The 6,744-nt window shown below is 45.8% G+C and overlaps 1 pseudogene; it reads right to left on the bottom strand.

Annotated features, from left to right (window-relative positions):
- Positions 1 to 4,867: 4,867 nt before the first annotated feature.
- On the bottom strand, positions 4,868 to 6,099 carry LOC113567220 (annotated as a pseudogene).
- Between the last annotated feature and the right edge of the window lie 645 nt (positions 6,100 to 6,744).

A 6,744-nucleotide genomic window follows, 5' to 3' on the forward strand; every position in this document is an offset into this window, starting at 1 on the left:
GCGGAAGCGGACGCGATACGCGAATTTGCGTCAAGAAGCGGGTGCGAGTTTGCCTTCATACCGCCTCGAGCACCGCACATGGGCGGACTTTGGGAGGCCGGTGTGAAGTCTGCCAAGGGCCTACTCCTACGGGCAGTCGGAAGCGCTCTCCTCACCGCAGAGGAGCTGGAGACCGTGCTGGTCGGGATCGAGGCGGTACTCAACTCGCGCCCGCTAGGACCCCTAAGCCCAGACCCAAGCGACGGAGACGCGCTGACTCCCTGCTGACAGGCGGGCCGCTCATCGCACCCCCAGCACCCAGGACCCCGGACCAGGAGGGTCTGAGCTGCTTACAGCGATGGTCCCGGGAGTATGTGCTGGGATTGCAAATAAGATGCAAGTGGCACCAGGAGGAGCCAAACATAAAGGAAGGCGATGCGTAATCGTCGCCGAGGACAACCTGCCTCCTCAACAGTGGCTCCTCGGAAGGGTGATCGGAACAACCGCCGGGCAGGACGGAAGGGTCAGAGTGGTCGAGCTAAGGACGAGCAGCGGAGCCACGTTCAGGAGGCCGATACACAAATTGGCGCTTCTGCCAATGGTTTGAAGCCTTCCAGGCCTTCAACGGGGCCGGTGTAGCGCCATTTGAATAATAATAATTGTTATTTGGATAGTATTTCATGAAGTCTAGTGTAAGTTAGGCTAGGGCAAAGCGGGAGCGCAATAAAAGCTCGCTCTCTCGCTCTTGGCGAATTCGCCCCGCTTTGCCACCGTAGGTAAGGTAGGCATAGAAGAAATTGTTTTAATATATAAAAGGGGTCGAGAAAAATCCATGAAATCGAACGCACGCACCCCTTTTCTTTCGTCGTATTAAAATAAAAAATTGCAGTCACCCAAGAAATTTCGGTATTGTTATTTAGAAAAACTATTCTAAAATTTCAGTTTGACTTGCGCTTAGAGTTAACGAACGAATAGAATTTTTAGGATCACTACGAAAGTTTCTACTACATTGTGAAAGGTAATGATTATAACACTGACTATTGACGGCAAGGAATAGAGAGCGAGCGGAGGAGTATACAGCTAAGGCCAACGTGGAGCCCGACTTCTGGTACTTTTTATAGAGCCGGGATTTATTATTTTTTAAGTATGACAAATACTTGGAGAACCAGGGAGGCTTGGACGATACAGGTACAGTGATATCTGGAACAAACGTATTTAGGGCGGAGTAAATAGAACTATAAAACGAGTTAACAGTTGCATCTATGTTCGGTAATGAATAAAGAAACGACCAATCAACCCGCGAGAGATGTAGATCTAAATCGATAAAGTTTGTTTTGCGAAAACACTTTATGTGACAAGGAGCCATGGAACTGTCAGCACCTCCAGATTGTGTACACTCCAGTGATATCAACAAAGTTGGATGGTAAGGATCTTCAGGGAGAGATATTGGGCTTGCTCTAGATACCGTAGCAATTGGGAAACAACAGGTTAGCGTCATCACAAGGCAGCCAAGAAAGAAATGGGAGGTTAAAGTCCCCCATGACAATAATTCGATCATTGCACTCTAATGCAGAAACAACAATATTAATTGCTGAGAGGTGGTGTAAGTAAAGCTCAGCATCAGACCTGGGAGGAATGTAAGAGCAGGTTAAATAGAACGAGGGGGAACGTTGTGAGTTGCTGCGGACACCGCAACTCTAAGGTTATACCCGATACTAAGTCAGTATGGCTCTCCTCCGGCAGACGCCGCTAATATTTAACGACACGACAGAGAGTGCGTGCGAGAGAGACAGGAAATCAGTCTGAGCGTGACGTCGGGCGCTGCGTAGCCACTGCAAATTGATTTGTTCCTTTTGGCTAAAAAAATGGTCTGATCTGATCCAGATTCAACAATCTAATAGATATGGTCATTATCTATGATTCTGCGTTTTTAGTTTTCTCAAATCTGCAATATTGTGGATGCAACAGATTTTCGTCCTTTGTGGGGGCGGATGGGGGTGGGGCGAAATTCTGAGATATACGTTTTATAGTGACATCTTAAAGGAGTGTGTGCACCAAATTTGGTTATTTAGCCTTAATAGTCTCTGAGATTTGTGGTTGCCTCAGATTTTCGTCCTTTGCGGGGGCGGAAGGGGGTGTGGCGAAATTTGGACAGGAAACGGTCAAGGTCCGATATCACAGGAGTGTGGATACCAAATTTGGTTGCTCTGGCTTTTATAGGTTCTGAGATCCTTGAACTCATATTTTGCAATTGGCGAAACCGACCATGAAACCTGTGTGTTAGAGTGAGACAGAGCGAGAAAGAGTGAAATTGTTTTCGTGATTCTGGCTGTAATAATTATACGATCTGGTTCAGATTTTGAACTCTAGAAGATATAGTCATCTTCTACGATTCTGCGTTTTTAGTTTTCTCGTATCGTCGAAATTGTGGATGCCACAGATTTTCGCCCTTTGTGGGGGCGGAAGTGGGCGGGGCAAAGTTTTGAAATATTTTTGGAGCAGTGACATATCACAGAAGTCTGGATCCAAAACATCGTTGCTCTAGCTCTTATAGTCTTTGAGCATTAGGCGCTGAAGGGGACGGACAGACGGACAGACGGACAGACGGACGGACGGACAGACAGACAGGGCTCAATCGACTCGGCTATTGATGCTGATCAAGAATATATATACTTTATAGGGTCGGAAACGATTCCTTCTGGACGTTACACACATCCACTTTTACCACAAATCTAATATACCCCAATACTCATTTTGAGTATCGGGTATAAAAATGCGGAGCCAACACGAACTTTGACTGCAACAAATTCAATTCCGTGAATGTTATTAAATGGGAATAACTCAGATGAGAAAACAGATTTAACTGCAATCAGAACCCCACCTGCAAAAGATGGGCGGTCCATTCTATAAATAGTGTAACTATCAATGAAAATTTCATGATCATTGACAGAGGAGTTAAGCCAGGTTTCGGTAAACGCGATGGCATCGAAATCAAAGGACGCGCTATTAGTATGAATTTGACGCAATTTTCCCAGCAAACTGCGAACGTTCTGATAGTGCATGGAAAAATAGTACATCAGTTTTTTGGAGCATCTTCGGTAATTCTTGGATTCGAGTTCGAATCTTTGAGAAGGAACTCATGCACAATTGTATGCTCAGGCCATATTGACGGTTCTAGAGAACGGGATAGTAAAGAATCAGGGAGAAGAATTTTAAATGATGATATGTTGCGCTTATGTTTAAATGTAAATTTAGTCACAACTATATCAACAGGCGAAGTGTTAAGTTTAGAGGAAAGATGTTGTTTAACATCCTCTGTTGTAGCCTCAGGAATAAGACGAGAAACAAATATTGCTTTCCGAGGGACCACTGCTCTAAGTTGAAGTCCCGAGCGAGATCGAGATGGTGGAGCCACTCCTAAAAGAGATCTCGGTCCCAGGGCAGAGGAATTGGCAGCAATGGTTGTAGCAGGAATCGGAGTAGGAATTGGGGCAGGAATTGGAGCAGGAATTGGAGCAGGAATTGGAGCAGGAATTGGCAAGACGTCGTCAGCAACCAGCACACCCGCACTAGGAGCACTCACCGCGTCAGAAGTGACGGCCACATTGCTCGGTGTAAAGAACTCCGGAGCCACCGTTGGCGGATTTACAGACAACGGCGTGACATGACTACACGGAAATGCTGCCGATGGATGAAGGTGGGAGGCAGGCGTACCAATCGGATTAGGTTGCAAGAGATTGTTATCATTATGCGGAATTTTCCGTCTAGGCGATTCGCTCAAGAGTTTGAGCCCAAGAAACTGTGATTCAAGGGCAAGAAAATTCTCGTTGAGAGCCACAAATTGTTTCCGGACATCCAGAAACCCAGTTCGAGTCTGTCTCATAAATGTGCGCATTTCGGCCTCAATCTCCCGACAAGCCAGACATGACCAAGACAGACCCATGCGTTTCCCATCAGATCATTCAGCCGGCCAAAATTTCCACCACCAGCACATTTTATGTGGGCAAAATTGTCGCACAGCCAGCAGCTAAGAAATGAATCATCAATGATAACACCACCGAATTCACATTTCTTTGCACTACAAACGATTGCCATTATTGACAGCAATAGAATCACTGTGCACGAATAATAAAAGAACGGAGTGAGATCGCAGGTAAAGTAGGAGAGCAGACAGCAGAGCGAGCCAGACAATCAGCTGCAGCAGCAATAATTCAAAGCAGATGATCCAACGAAGTGCAGAAAACGAGCAGTAAACTCACCAAAGCAGAGACACAAAAGAAAAGTCCACAGTGAGGGAGAGTATAGGCAATCCAGAGAGAGTGATAGCAACAATGCGAGCAGCCCGCTTATGCTCACGAGAGAGTGTGGGCGATGCAAACGCTGATGTGCAAGAACAGTGCACACCGAAGAAGCGATAACGAAAAGCAGACTGAGCAAAAAACAATAACAAATTGCCTGCACGAGTCCGATGCGTTACGATTGCAATATTGAATTTACATATATTAAACACTTCTTTACAAACAAAACACTGGTGGTTATCACAAAGTAGAATCAAATTAAAGTGATGCGATAATATATCAAAACAAAGTCACAAGAATGTTGTATGATATTTAGGCAAAGGGCGGAGAATGCGGGTGCAAGAAAAAAAACACAGCCGGCTTAAGCAAGAGCTAGAAGCGAATCCTATGATCACTCTATGTTAAATATGTTTTCCCATTTTTAATCGTTTCACAAACACATGCAGCACATTCGTTTATTATGAAATTGTAACGTATAAAACAGAGAAACAGTGCTTCGAACTATTGAACATGATAACTAGACACTGTGGATTATTGCTTTGTCAGACTCTACCCGGAATCGGGTATTATATGTAATATCTGTGGTATCACTAAAAGTGAGTGCTACGCCAGGGAGACTGCATGAGTAATCACAACGTTTATGTCAATGGGTGGATAGTTTTGCAGCAGCTTCACATTCGAGGCAAAGTCGTTCTCCAATATTGCTTCCCTTTGGATTCTATAAATCAGCAAGCTTACAATATCATGGTTCAGCAGATTTTGATGAGAAAATTAAAGCGCTGCTCGTCCGAGAATACCGAATCCCAAATTCGCAGCACATCGGGCAGTGGAAACTCCTGCGAGAGCAGGAGGGTGAGCCACCTGAAGCTGTAGTACTGCGGAGGCAGCTCTTGGCTCTTCAGATGCTATATCTTTAGTCTTCAGCATGTTAGATAGCAGGCCCATCATGAACTTTATACCACCCTCCGCATCGTCCAGAGTCTTGATGAAGAAGTCGCGTATATCGCTCATTAGAGCCGTGAAGCAGAAGAAACAGTCTACCTCCGCATGGGCGCGGTACGAGAGATCCGGATCCGAGGCCATCACATAGTAGATGGGTCCGACAATCTCATTCATGCCCTGTACGTAACCCAGGCCAGGACGTTCGCCGAGCTGAGCACCGTGGGCACTACCCGTTCGTGAAGCCGGCGCCCGTGCTCGCCTTTACTGTGCACCACAATGTCACAGGGATACTCTGTGGGCTGCTGAAAGAACGAGATGTCGGGACACAGGCGCCTCACATCTTTGTCGATCTGCAGCAGAAATTCGTTGTCATTGAAGAATGTGTTCTAGGCGCTTTCTGGCCCCTCGCTAAGCGGATGATCTTGTAGGCCAACGCCCCTTGAATCAACAGCGACGTCCCCGTCCCCGTCGCCTTCTCCAGCTCCATTGCAGCTGTGTCCCGGGGGGAGTACCAATTCCTCAATGAACTGCTGGTACAGGGCTCGCTTCTGGGCCAGCGTGGTCGTCCAACTGCTGCGTCTTGGTCCCAAGTAGCCCAACAGCAGTTTCCAGCTGAGTGCACGGAAGCTTTGTACATCGGGCACACCTGTGGATTGGATTGGATTCATGTCCATGAATTACTACGCCTATCAGAAGTGTAATATCCCACCATTAAACGTCAGTCTGCGCAGCTCCTTTAGGTCAACCACATCCTGGGCCAGCGCATCATCGAACTCTTTTACACTGAAAGATACAGGGGGGGATAACAATCTTTTGTTCTTAATTCCCGAAAACACGTCACATTTTTGTGTCGTCCATACCGCGCCTTGAAAATGGACATGCTTTGGCTGTATGCGGGCGAGGATCTCGGTCTGCTCCATGCTGGGAGAGTCGCTTTGCAATGATGTGGACTGGACTTATATTATTGCTTTGTTGTCATCCAGCCAGCTGCATTATTGCTTTTTCCAATACAGTTCGAAGCAGAAACAATTTTGATATTCCGTCGAATATTTTTAGATATCTAGATCTCTCAGCCCTGCCCACATAATTTTATCCGATTAATGAATAAATTTTCTACTTAACTGTCTTGTTTTAAATACTTGACTTTAATTGTTTTTGCCTCAATTTTGGTTCCTCAACAACAATATATGTAGCTGAAAACCCGAACTTAGCCCTCTTAAGCCCCCTCTATTTAAATAGTTCAAATACTGGAGGTAAATGACGGAAAATATTAACGATTGTAAATTCTTCTTGTAGACTCATGCCATCTTTCGTCTTAACTTAAAAAAAACGAGGGGGAACGTTGTGAGTTGCTGCGGACACCGCAACTCTAAAGTTATACCCGATACTAAGTCAGTATGGCTCTCCTCCGGCAGAAGCCGCAAAGAATGCGTGCGAGAGAGACAGAAAATCAGTCTGAGCGTGACGTCGGGCGCTGCGTAGCCAATGCAAATTGATTTGTTCCTTTTGGCTACAAAAATAATCT

The sequence above is a fragment of the Drosophila persimilis genome, unplaced genomic scaffold, assembly GCF_003286085.1.
Source record: "Drosophila persimilis strain 14011-0111.01,24,50 unplaced genomic scaffold, DperRS2 tig00002529-arrow-arrow-pilon, whole genome shotgun sequence".
Classification (NCBI taxonomy): Eukaryota; Metazoa; Arthropoda; class Insecta; order Diptera; family Drosophilidae; genus Drosophila; species Drosophila persimilis.